This window comes from Carlito syrichta, unplaced genomic scaffold (genome assembly GCF_000164805.1).
Source record: "Carlito syrichta isolate Samal-C Ts95f unplaced genomic scaffold, Tarsius_syrichta-2.0.1 Scaffold309429, whole genome shotgun sequence".
Classification (NCBI taxonomy): domain Eukaryota; kingdom Metazoa; phylum Chordata; class Mammalia; order Primates; family Tarsiidae; genus Carlito; species Carlito syrichta.
In genome coordinates, this window is record NW_007253525.1 from 198,939 (window position 1) to 212,566 (window position 13,628).

The 13,628-nt window shown below is 41.3% G+C and overlaps 1 protein-coding gene across 1 annotated transcript in view; it reads left to right on the forward strand.

The window, feature by feature from the left end:
* The window catches only part of SERPINE2 (serpin family E member 2), a 63,285-nt gene that overhangs the window by 23,170 nt on the left and 26,487 nt on the right, over window positions 1-13,628 (forward strand). The window lies entirely within an intron of this gene.

Here is a 13,628-nt window from a genome sequence, read left to right on the forward strand (position 1 = left end):
GTCTCAAACCCTCAGGCTCAGGCAATCCACTCACCTCAGCCTCCCAAAGGCGCGGGATTACAGGCTGAGCCACCGAGCCCGGCTGGTAGGGACATTATTAAACATCGTACAATGCACAGGATAGCTGTCTGCAACAAAGATTATCCAGCACAAAATGTCACTAGTGATGAGGTTGAGAAAACATGGAGTAGAGGGAAAACAGACTTTAATCAAATCCTCATATTACTGAATTGGTATTTACATTCATTTTCACATATTTACTTTACAAATGTTCTCACAGCAAGTAGAGTGTACTAACAAAGGAGGCTGAGGCACAGCTGGGCAGGGATGAGAGGCCGTGGCCAGGGAAGCCTGCAAGGAAGGGCCGTGTGGGTGAACATTGGAAGATGGGCTGGATACAACTGGACAAAGAGGCAGAGGGATGGGGGCAGGGGACAGTGTTCCAGACAGAGGCTGCAAGTGCAAAAAAGACTTGCGTTAGGAGGTCCACAGGTGATTCTGGAAATAGCTCTCATTTCACATTATCATCATCTTACAGCCTTTACAAGATAAGGCCAGCCCTGTGGCCATGACACTGACAGACAGGCAGCTCATCAGGACACAGTGGTCGTAAGAATAATTTAGGGTAGGTGTGCACATTTTAAGCTTTCTCTCTGTGCCTGGTAGTTCTGTTTCCTGAACCTGAATGATAGAACTGGCTTTGGCTTAGTGAGAAAAAGGCAGCCAGTGAGGAGAGACCAGGCAGTGGGCAGGGAGGACAGGTCTACAGGAGGTAATAACTGGTAATGTCCGCCACAGTTCCCTGCTGCTGCTCTGTGGGAAGGATTTCGGGAGATGGAAGTGTAAGGAAGCTGGGTCTCCCCTCTTCCTGCAGAGAAACAACTGCCCAGTCACTCAGCCTGGTTTTTTTTTTTTTTTGAGTTGGAGTCTCACTGTGTCGGCCAGACTGGAGTGCAGTGGCCGCTCCCGGCCACCGCAGCCTCAACCTGCTGGGGCTTCGGCGATCCTTCCACCTCAGTCTTTCGAGTAGCCAGAATTACAGGCATGCGCTACCACGCCCAGCTGATTTTTTGATTTATTGTAGAGATGAGGTCTCGCTGCCCAGGCGGGTCTCGAACCCGTGGGCTCAGGCAATCCACTCACCTCAGCCTCCCAAAGGCGCGGGATTACAGGCTGAGCCACCGAGCCCGACTGGTTTTTTTTTTTTTTTTGAGTCAGAATCTCACTTTGTTGCCCAGACTGGAGTGCAGTGGTATGCTGCTTATGGCCACCGCAGCCTCGACCAGCTAGATTCAGGCAATCTTTCCAAGAACCTGGAACTACAGGTTTGTGCCACGAGGCCCAGCTAATTTTTTAATTTATTGCAGAGATGAGGTCTCACCATGTTGCCCAGATTGATCTCAAACCCGCAGGTTCAGGCAATCCTCTCACCTTTGCCTCCCTCCCAAAGTACTGGGATTATTGGCATGAGCCACTGTGCCCAGCCCAACCTGGTGTTAATGCCTTCTTTCCTCAATGCTTCCTGCAGGAAACTCCAGGGAAAGCTTGCCTCTGGCTGCAGAACTTCTCAACAGGTTGCAGACGAACTTGTGATGATAAATTTGATAAGGTGGGCTGGCAGGCCAAAGCTGCAGTTACTGGCACCACAACCCTTCTTTCTAGAATTCAAAAAAGTAGGCTGGATTCCTTCTTCTCCCACATAAAGAAACAAGTGTCAAGGCAGTCATTGTTTTCATGAGAAACAGTCCAGGACTTCACATGTAGACCTTGATTCTAAATTAAAGAAAGTCAGAGGTATCATTGTGTGACACCTGAGGGCAGAGTGGGGATGTTGCCCTTTTTTGCTCTAGAAGTTTTCATCGTCGACACTACTGATATTTTGGGCTGGACGATTCTTTGGTGTGGGGACTGTCTTAGATGCTGAAGAATGTTTAGCAGCATCCCTGACCTCCACCCACTAGATGCCAATAATACCTTCCCCCAAGCGTGATATCAAAAGTATCTCCAGACATTGCCAAATCTCTCCAGGAGTAAGGGAGGGGGAGTAGTGACACCCACCATCCCCTGTTAACCACTGCACAGTAGCGGGATACTGCTGAGTTGGGGGGTACAACATCCATAAGCGTAGCTGATCTCAAACCAGGCAAAGTGGGGACCAAAGGGAGGCCCAAATTATACTGTACAATGTCCACTTGTATGCCTAATCCTGAATTGTACCCCACATCTTTAAAATAAAATATAAAAATAATTGCCGGGCTCGGTGGCTCAGCCTGTAATCCCGTGCCTTGGGAGGCTGAGGTGAGTGGATTGCCTGAGCCTGCGGGTTCAAGACCCACCTGGGCAACTTGGTGAGACCTCATCTCTACAATAAATCAAAAAATTAGCCAGGTGTGGTAGCGCACACCTGTAATTCCAGCTACTTGGAAGGCTGAGGCGGAAGGATCACCGGAGCCAGCAGGTTGAGGCTGCGGTGGTCGGGAGTGGCCACTGCACTCCAGTCAGGGCTACAGAGTGAGACTCCAACTCAAAACATAAAATAAAATAAGTAAATAAAAATAATTAAATAAATAATTTTTAAAAAGAACCATGGCACTAGAGTAACAAACATGATGTTCAATTCTGGTGCCTTGTAAAGCTGTGGTAGCTTGTTTACTCTGATTTATTGATGATTTAAGCACAGGACAGAGAGGTAAAAAGAAAGCAGTGTTTCTTCACCTTTTTCTCGGTTGCCCTTTTAAACTGCATCACAAGGCAGAGTGTGGCCAAGAGCATTGGCTTTCTGACATCAGATCTCTTCACCATGTGTGATTTATACAGTCTGGACAGATTACTTAATTTTCTAGGCCTCAGTTTTCATCACCTATAAAATATAAACACTAATGCCTACTTCTTAAATTGAGGATTAAACTAGATGTTGAAAATAAAGCTCCAGGTACAGTGTCTGTCATAGAGTAGATGTCTTAGTCTGTTTTGCCTGCTGTAACAAAATACCACAGATGGGGTAGCTTATCTGGAGGCTGGGAAGGCCAAGATCAAGGCACCAGCAGGTTCAGTGTTTAGTGAGGACCCACTTTCTGGTTCAGAGATAGCACCTTCTGGCTGTGTTCACACAGGTTAGGAGGAACCAGCTGGCTTTTTGAGATGCCTCTTATAAGTACACTAATCTTCTTTATAAGGGCACTAACCCCATGAATTCACCCTTATGATCTAATTGCCTCTCGAGGACCCAACTTCTGATGCCATCACCTGGGGGGGTAAAGATTTCAACAAATGGATTTTGGAGGAACACAAATATTCAGACCATAGCAGTAGGCGTTCAATAAATGATGGCTATTATTCTCGAGTATTGAAGCGTGCATTCCCCAAATTTTAAGGAAATTGGAAATTTTTTAAAGTTAGCCATAACTGTTGCTGCTGCTACCTCAAATAGTAATGGAACAGTCAATTGATTTCCAGTGAATTTTAATTAATTTATTTCATAGATATATATTAATATTAAGTTACTACCATATACTAAGTACTATGCTAAAAAAACACAGGGAATAAAACAATTAATAAAACACATTCCCTGTCATAATATATCTAATATGTAGATTTAGCCACATAATAGGTCTATTCATGTTCACCAAAATAGGGCTACCACTTACTGAAGAAACTCAGCATGAAATGGTCTGTGGGTTGTGATGTGGTGTTACATTCATCTTAATGTCTGTAAAGGGATCCCCACTCTATTACTTCCCAACTCTTTCTCCTTTTCCAATAAATGCCATTTTAAAAAAATAAAGACCATTTTTAATAAAAGTTTTATGAGGCTCTGATTTAGCCACTGTTGCGCTCCACCGCCTCCTCGGCTCCCTTTTAGAATGTATTTCAGCTGATCAGAAGTCTAAGATCCTGCTGCTTATGTTTTTATCAACAGAAAAGGGGTGCTTTGCATTTTCTTTGAAGGTAGTTCTTTTTTTTGTTGTTTTTTTTTGAGTTGCAGTCTCACTCTGTCACCGAGGCTGGAGTGCAGTGCTCACGGCCACCGCAGCCTCGACCTGCTGAACTCAGGCGATCCTTCCACCTCAGCCTCCCAGGTAGCTGGGACTACAGGCACATGATACCATGCCCAGCTAATTTTTTGATTTATTGTAGAGATGAGGTCTCGTCAAGTTGCTCAGGCTGGTCTAGAAACCATGGGCTCAGACAGTCCTCTCACTTCGGCCTCCCAAAGTACTGGGATTATAGGCATGAGCCACCGCGCTGGGCTGAAGGTAGGTTCTTATCAGCCCAATGACATTGTGTTGAGCAGATGTCGTTAACTTTTCCTTATTGTTGGATGTTGTAGGTCATGTTCTCCCAGAATCAGTCCCTGAGCCAAGGATAAAGTGCAAGTGATTCATTAAGGACATGCTCCCAGGTGAAACAGTGAGGGAATGGGGAGAGTGGGAATTAAGGAAGAAGCCAAGCAAGAGATGCTGTCAGGTACAGCCCCACACCCAGACCTAATAGGGAACTCTGAAGAGTCAGTTATGTCAGTAGTTGGTGGTGATTGGCCTCTGGGTGGGAATGGTGTATGTGAACTCTCAGCCACTTAAAGCACATTAAGAAAGTGGCCTTCAACTCCCACCAGTAATTGTCCAAGGTAACAGATGCAAACCATTAGCAACAAACCACACAGAAAGTAGAGGATAAATGCACAAAGCTGGTAAAAAGGTCACCCACAGTGTCCCCTACGCTGGAGATGTAGGTTGCAATTATTTATTGCAAAGAATATGGCAAGGCTTTTGCTACTAGAAATAACAGTGAACATTTTTGGACCTAAATCTTTTTTATTATGACATTAGGATTGATTGATAGAAGGGGTATTACTGTTTAAATAGGTTTATACATTTTTAAGATTATTTATGCATATCAGAGATTGCCTTTCAGAATTTTTTTTATCAATTTACACTTCTAACACTTGCTACTCATTTTTTATTGGCAATAATCTAGAGAATATTCATTTTTCATCTATGAGTTGGGAACCCATAGGCATATCAGAGTTATTCCAAGGGAGCAGAATAATCATGTTCAGGGCCCAGCTTTGCGTATATAGATTAATAAGTGATATCTCAAAATAAGATTTTTAAAAAATACATCTGAATTGATAAAAGAATTTGCATTTTATTAGAGTGTTTAGGAATTCACGGTTTATCATCTATTTTCACCAGTACTAAAATATAATTAGTCATGAACTATCCGAAAATTTTTTAAGTCTGAAAGAAGGTGCTTTTTGAGAATTGAGAACCATTGATCAATATCGTTATAATGTTTTGGGTCATCTCTTGGCTGTTGAATTAGAAAATCACTCATTTGAACCATTAGATCTTAAAGATTTGTCAAAAAAGAGGAGTCTACAGGACTTGATACATAAGTAAAATGGATGTATTGGCCTAAGTCAACAGACTGAAAAGATATCTTAGAACTATTAAATGTTTGAGAACATACTCACCCACCTTCACCATCACAGTCACCAACCCCTCCATTCTCTTATGGAGTCATCAAAACACACCAGCACTGTCTTAAATAGAAGGTATAAAGGTACACACAGGACTTTTTCAAGGTAGAAATCACTTTTCTTGCCTTGATACTTGAGACTTTCTAAATGGTTGTTGAAATAAAAATCAGAGACTATTTCAGGGTTTCAGCATTGAAGAACATAAGGAGAAGGGAGCTAACGTTGACTGAGCACTTGCTCTGAACCAGGCACTGTACTATTTACTATCTGTCTTTCTGTTTACATTTATTTAATTCTTATGACCACCCATAAGATTTGATTCCTAATATGGTAGAGGACAAAGCTGAGATGGATAAAGATTGCAACTTGCCTTAGATCACTTGGTTAATGGATGGTAGAATTGAGATTTGAACTTAGGTGAATATTCCCTGAAGTTTAGAGAAAAATAGAATAAATGTCCCATAATCTTGAGTTTTTAAAAGCCCCCATCCCTGCCTTCTCCTTAGTCCTATTCTCTCACTTCAAAGAGATTTTAGAATGAGTAAATATGTGGATAAAAGGCACTTGGATGTCAGAGGGTACTTAATAATAAAATGTGTGTATTTTCATTGAAGGAACCTTTCAGACATTATTGCCATACTTTTTGGTGGCTTAACAATTCTTTCCTAAAAATTTTTAGGTTCCTTTTTGGCCAAATTAGTGTCACAGAAAAAGGATATGCTTTGAAGTCAGATAAAAATTTAAGAAAAATTTCAAAAGTCTCTAAATCTCTCCAGTAACCTGAAAGAACACATTTTAAAAACCACCAAGCTGCTGTTTCTGATAAGTTGGCATTTCCTGTTTGCTCTTCTCTAAGTTTTAAAGATGCTGAGTCATTTTGATAGCACTCAGTACACTTCCCAAGTATTATCAGAAGCGCTTTAGTTCTCTTGTTAAACTGATTTGGTAACTTAAGAAAACGTGTTAGATATTTGGAAAATGAAGATAGGTCTTGGTGAACATATTTCAGTAGTGTTTATACAGATTTACGGGACCAGAGACCATATTTGAGGCTTAACTCCAATTACTTGTGCATTAACAGCTACTATCACTTTGTCGATACAGCCTTAATCTCCAGGAGTCGACTCCTGAAGGGTCTCTAGAGTGCCTTTTGCCAAACACCTTGAAGAGTTAGAACTTTGCCTGTTGGCATAGTATTGGTGAGAAACGTTTGTCCTGACTGCTGGGTGGCACATTCCCACTTAAAACCACTTAGAAATCTCAGTGTCATGGTCTAAAAGCTTTCTTATACATTTATTTCTTTGGGAAGCTCTGTCAAGAAAAACTATTGAGGGACATCATGATTCTGACACGATCTGATATGTAGTTTTTCTCTACCTGCTATGTAGACCCTCCAGAAGAAGTGGTTGCTCTAGGGGCAGATTAATAAGGGCCTTTGGTTCCAAGAACCAGAATCTTAGAAACACAGAGTTCGGAAGGATATCAATACTTTCCCAGTGTCTGAAAAAAATGACAATTTTCATTGAGCAGTAGGGAGGGACTGTAATAAATCAGGGGCTCTACTGATTGTCCTGTGTATCCATTGTTCATTCCAGGCGTTGGCATTGTTAGGATTCCATTTTTAGGATGGGTTTCATTTGAGAGACTCACTGATTTCACATGGGGGCAATCCACTTTGATTATCCTAGCCCAACTTTTAATGCCCAGCTGACTTCCTCATCTTTGCATCATCCAGTAGGTCTCCTCGGTTCTGGCAGGAGCTGTGGGAGGCCAACCGATTCATGTGTAAGCAGTCTGTCTTTCATAATTTGATTTTCAAATTATGTGCAAGCAGTCTGTGTAAAACTGTGTCAGCAGTTTGTCTTTCATAATTTGAGTTTCAATATTTGGATATAGTCCAGAGAGTGGTGTAAATGAACTTTGGATTTTCCTTATCATGGTTGCCCAGTTTTCCACAGCAATTTAGAGTTTATTAGATGAGGGTACTCAGGTTGTGGTCTCTAAATACTGTTTCTCACCAAAAGGAACCAGAGCTCCCTAGAAAAGTGGCTGATTCCACCTGGGACAGAAAATGTACAAAATGAGCCTGAAACATCTTGTCAAACCAGAAAACAAGGAAGCTAACAAGGTATAGGTCTGTATCAAAAAGTTTAAGAACCAACCTGAAGAGACTTGTTTTGACAGTCAATAAGAATAATATTTGCAGTGGATCAAGACCCTTAAAATATATTGAAAAACATGAGTTCATAGTGATACAAAAAATAAAACCCCTCTGGTCAACCAACTCATTTTGAATCATGTTGACAACTGTTTGATACAGGGAATGAATCAAGCATTTATCCTTTGTTTGCCACACAAACTGAACCTCAAGGTAACCAAATGGTTATCAAAAATGTTTTGTGTAAATATTCCAACTAATAAATGAAGAAGGACAGAATTATAATAGCACCCACCATATGCAATTCCTCATAAAACAGTACACTTAGGCAACAATTATGGGTTGCTGCTAATCCACCACCCTCCCAACACTTCTCACAAACTATTCCTGCAAAAAGAGAAGATTGACTTTAATCTGATCAGCCTTTAGAGCAGGGGTCAGCAATCTTTTCCTGTGAAAAGCCAGATAGTAAATGTTTTTGGCTTTGCAGGCCATATGGTCTCTGTTGTAACTAGGCAACTCTGTCTGCTCAGCTTGCTATAGTAGCACAAATGCAGTCATAGACAAAACAGAAAGCATGGCCAGATTTGGCCCATGGGCTGTAGCTTGCAGACCCCTGCTCTAAATCTAACTATCAGTTTACAGGGAATACAGAAGACAGAGGATCTTGTTAAACCGCATCACATGAACACAGTTAGCAAAATCTAGCCTGGAGAAATTCCTCAGGACAAATAATATGGTTCTTAAACAAAAAAGTTCCAAGGAAAAAGTAAAAAATAAAGCAACTAGAGGGAAGATTTAAAAAAAACAAGAAAGACAAGAGATGTAGCCCGTTGCAATGTATGGAGCTTATTTAGATTCTAATTCAGATAAACCATAAAAAATCCGAAAGAGGTGAACACAAATGAGATATTGAACATGTTAAAGAGTTGATCATTTTGTTATTAATTATGGAGATATATTTCAAGTTCTAAGATTTAGAACATATGTTGAAAATATTTTGCATGATATGATATATAATGTCTACAATTTGCTTCAAATTAATCTTTGATTTGAGGAGAAATAAACTAAACCATGAATTGATAATTATTTTAACTGGATGTTCAGTACTGGGGCCTCATATTTTTGCATATATTTGAAATCTTCCATGATTTAAAGTTTTAAAAATATATACATTTTCTAAAATATATTGCTTTACATACTTTTGAGTCCTCCCAAAACTGTGCATCATTTGGATGAGAGACTGACTGGAAGAGTCTTCCCACTGGTTTTTTCCCCCACTAAACTATACCTACTATTTATTTATTATGCTAAGCAGAGCAGACTAATAATCATATTATTTGTCATTTGCTCCTGTTATATGAAAACTTTATTGTGTAAAAAATAATTTATTAGGCAAAAAATGAGTTTTAGCCAGTAGCGAAGGAGTTTTAGCTAGGATTACACGCCTGTAATCCTAGCACTCTGGGATGCCAAGGCGGGAGGATTGCTTGAGCCCAGGAGTTTGAGACCAGTCTGGACAACATAGCAAAGCCTCATCTCTCTATAAAAATTAAAAAATTAGCCAGGTCTGGTGGTGTACATTTGTAGTCCCAGCTATTTGGGAGGCTGAGGTGGGAGAACTGCTTGAGCCCCAGAGTTTGAGGCTGCAGTGAACCATGATCATGCAACCGCACTCCAGCCTGGGGTGACAGAGTGAGACCCTGACTCAAAAACAAAAACAAAAAGAAAAGAAAAGAAGCTTCATCTTTTGTGACTGTCTATCCCAGTCTCCATTCTTCAATCTGTCAGCACTGGTTCCAGGCAGGGGTCTGGTCACAAATGCTCACGCAGCTTGGGGAGGTGATGGGAATGGCAGCGAGTGGTCAGGTGTGAGGCAGCAGGGAGCAGAAGGAGTGTGGCATACTGGAAAGCACATGCCCGATCCCCAAGGGTGGTGGCTGTACAGAATGTTTGCCATGGGGTAAGGGCCCAGTGGTACCAGAACTTTATTATTTTTCATTTTTCCTGGGGATAACTCTACATCCAGACTTGTACATGACCTTTCTTTTAACTTTTATTTGCTTAAAAATTTTATCAAAGCATTCTATATTGGAAACCAAACACTTGCTGGGTTAACCCCATGGTTCAATCTCTGATTTAGTTCTACCAACAGTAGGCCCTAAATTGAACCCTTGTGAGCTCTAGCAGACTAAACTCCCTGCTTTCTATAAGTTTCCAGTCTAGTTGGGAGGAGAGAAAACATACTTGGAAAACAACTAAAATGAGACGTGCAAATAGGAAGTGCTATAGGAATTCAAAAAAATGGGTTAATAACCCCAACTGGGACAGAAACCATGGAGAAAAACCACTGTTACCAGGTGAAGGGTATGCAGAAGAAACAAATGTTCAGGCTTGGGAAAGCAAAGCCTATCAACAGAAAACATGGCCCTTTAAGAGGGAAGTTGGTGGATCTGGGAGATCAGTGGCCCTTCAAAACCCACTCATGGAGGATATTTCTGAACAATCAGATAAAAATAGGTAGCACACGACTGAAAGTATAGCACTGAAACCCGGTGGAGAGTTTGGGGGTTCGAGCTGTAGATTTGAGCATCACCTGTGTAGAAGGGATGGTGGATGCCACCAGGTCTTTAGAGAGTGTGTTCCTCTAATGGCTGCCACCAGCAAATGGTACATTTATAAATGTAGAGATGGGTTTTGAGTCTGGCATTTGTAAAAGTACCAACCCATTATTTACTACACTAAATCATGGTTAAAATTTAAAGCAGTATCCAGTTATTTCAAAAACATTTCCTATACTGTAAAGTGGGAAGGTTTGGAATAAGAAACTAGAAGAACATAGGGAAACAGAAACCCAGTAGTTGGAAGGATACGCCTGTGGTGTTGGCTTTGTTGATGGGTTTGTGTTCTCCCTCTAATGGTGGCCTCAACCAGAGACTTTTTACTGTTGTAAAACAATATTCAAGAAATGGAGACACTTATTCAGAATAATGATGCTCCATAATACATTTGGCCAACAGCTTGTATTCTTTCTCACTGATTTGAACATTTAAAATGTAATTTATCTTAAACATGAAAACAAACAGGAGGTTTCTATGTTCCTCCCATTATGGGATCTGCTTGTCCTGGAGACCAAGCATTTCAAAGCCTGAGAACTCCCACTTACTTCATGTAAAAGGTTATCTATTTGGACATGTGTGTGTTTCATTGTGAGGAATTATACAAGCTTAAAGTAATTTATGGATCAACACGCGGTCATCTGGCTACTGAACTTTGGAGAGAAGTGAAAGCTTATTCTGAGACATGTATATAAGCCAGGTGAGTTTAGACGAGTGAGCATTTGGACTAGAGAACCAAGGCCAAGGAGAAGTTATGCCCAGAACATCCATCAAAAATAGCTCTGATTCCAAGTTCTGCACAACCCTAGCACTGTCCCATTGCACTGTTATGAAACTGTACATAGACAGCTCTCAAAAACTTCCCAAGTCTAAGAAACCAAGAAAAACACCCATGACAGCTTTCCTCCATGTCATAATGAAACTGTTCTTTTAGCAAAAATTCATAACCAAGCAAAATTCTGCTAAATAAGGTAGCTTATTTATTTGGGAGACTGTCCTTGCTGACTCTAAGACATTGGAGCTGTTAGATTTCTCACGGTCACTGACACTTTCTCCTTGTTTTAACAATGTTCTATATATATCTATAGTATTGGAGTCAATCGACTTTAAGCTACCAAAGAGGCAGAATGAATTTAATGTATTTTATGCCTTGTGAATACAAATTCAAATATTTATTCAAATATTCTCTAACCCAGGAGGATTTCTCTGGGGAGGCTTGGGGAGTATAGATTATAGCATGCTGGATATAGATGCCAGAATAGACTACAATGAGAGAGTCAAAGATTGACGTTGATGAAGTTGGCACGAGTCACTGGGTTTGACCATTTATAACAAAGATTGTACACATTGTTTATACTTATGATGACTCTGTGATACATTAAATTTTAAGGAGGAAACATATTGCCTGAAAGAAAGGGAAAGCGAGAGGGAAGAAGGGAGAACACCATTCCTAATTTTTAGATGAAATGAGTAAAGCTTCCATAGTCAGGATTTGGAAGCTCTCCAATGTCCAACAGGCTCCAGGAAACTCAGGGGATTGTCATGGTATTAGTGCCAGTCCTAGGTGCCAAAGTCAAAATAGGCCACACTGGCCATAGTCAAACCCAAGCAGGAGCGTATGTAGGTCACTTACATGTTTTGAATTTAGACAGACTGAGTTTACACAATTGTTTTACAATTAAGCTCAGGAAACACACTGAACATTCTGAATTTTTTAAAAGGTGCTAGTTTCACAATATATAAGAAAATTGCAACATCAGGATGAATGATGGCCTCAGTGGTTCGCATTATGGCCTCTGAGTGTTGGGAAGCTGGGTGGGGAATTCTATTTGTGCCAACAGTCCTCGCCTAGCCCAATGCTGGCTCTTCCCTTTAGAGAGTGTTCTGAGCTGACAGTGAGCATCAAGGTTAAACACAAGCGGTTTCTTAGCCACACTCAATAAACACTATTTTGATGCAGCGAAAAATAATAAAAATAGAAAGTACTCAGAAGCCATCAGGTTTAATCCCACAAGTGTTTCTTGAACACCTCCTATGCCCTTGGGTGGGAAGTACAGACAGTGTATAGAAAGGAAGGCAAGGAGACATCAAACACACACCAGTTTTGCCTACCACCGTCCTTGTGCCTGTTCTTTTCCCCAGAGCACACGTAGACCCTATTCCCTCCTCACTCCGGGTCACCTGTCTCTTAAAAGGCTCCCCTCTGTTTTATTCTCTGCAAACACTCCCAGCATCCCACAGGTGACAAGGGGGACACATTAATTCCAGGGGAGACTTGCACTTAGCAGGAGCTCACCTCGCCCATCAGGGAGGAACCAAATGAGCAACATCACCAATTCTGCTTTTGTTGTGCTTGCCACTGTTAAGTTCTTATTTAATGAAAGTATTTGCCTTTCCATAAATACATGTCATTTCTTACCTCTTACTTGTCATAGCCAAGGAAAGCTCCACAAGTGGTAATCAGAGAGGGAAGCTTATTTAAGACGAATCACGGTCACTGAGAACATCAGAGTAAGCAACGCCATCCTCACAATTTATGAATTTACCAATTGTTCTGCCCTCTTGTAACTTTAAAACTATTGCTTAAGTTTATTTTAATTAATAATTATTTAATTTAAAAAGTAGTGTGCTTGTGGTGGAAGAATCATGTCTATGTGTCTCTAGGATAATCACACCCTTGTTTGAATCCCTCCGGGGCTTTCTCATGACCCTTAGAATGAAACCCCAGTGCCTCACCAGGCTCTGTAGGCCCTTCCACAGCTGGGCTCTCCTTCACATCCACATTGGCTTCTAACACACCAAGTTTATTACTCCCCTCAGGGCCCTGGCCCTGCTGTCCTTCTGCCCACATGTCCTCTCCCCATCTGTTAGTGACTGGCTCTTTCTCACCATTCAGGCCTCATCACCCTCCTGTGTTCCCACTGCAAAGGTGGCCTTCTCTCATAGGACTCCCAGCCCTTATCTGCTCATATCCCTTTGTTTTATTAGTGTGGCCCTTATCCCTCGCTGAAATTGCTTTATCGATTGCTTTAAGAAAGAACAGTGTGGGTTAAATCAGTCATAACACACCATAGGGAGCTAGGAAGGAATTGTTTTCTGTCCCTCTTCTAGATTGTAACCTCTAGGAGGGCAGGAGTCTTGTCTGTTTTAGTTACACTGTATGCCCAGCATTTAGAAAAGGGCCTGGCACACAGTAGGCCCTCAGTAAATACTGTTTTAATTGAATAGAGGGTGGTTATGAGAATTAAAGAATGATTAGAATAGGGCCTGGCACGAGTAAGGAGCCAGCAGACGAAGTTTGCTGCTTCTTCCTCCCCACCTTCTTAGGGCATGTGTTGAGACTGATTCAGTCTACGCTGTTCTGTCTTAA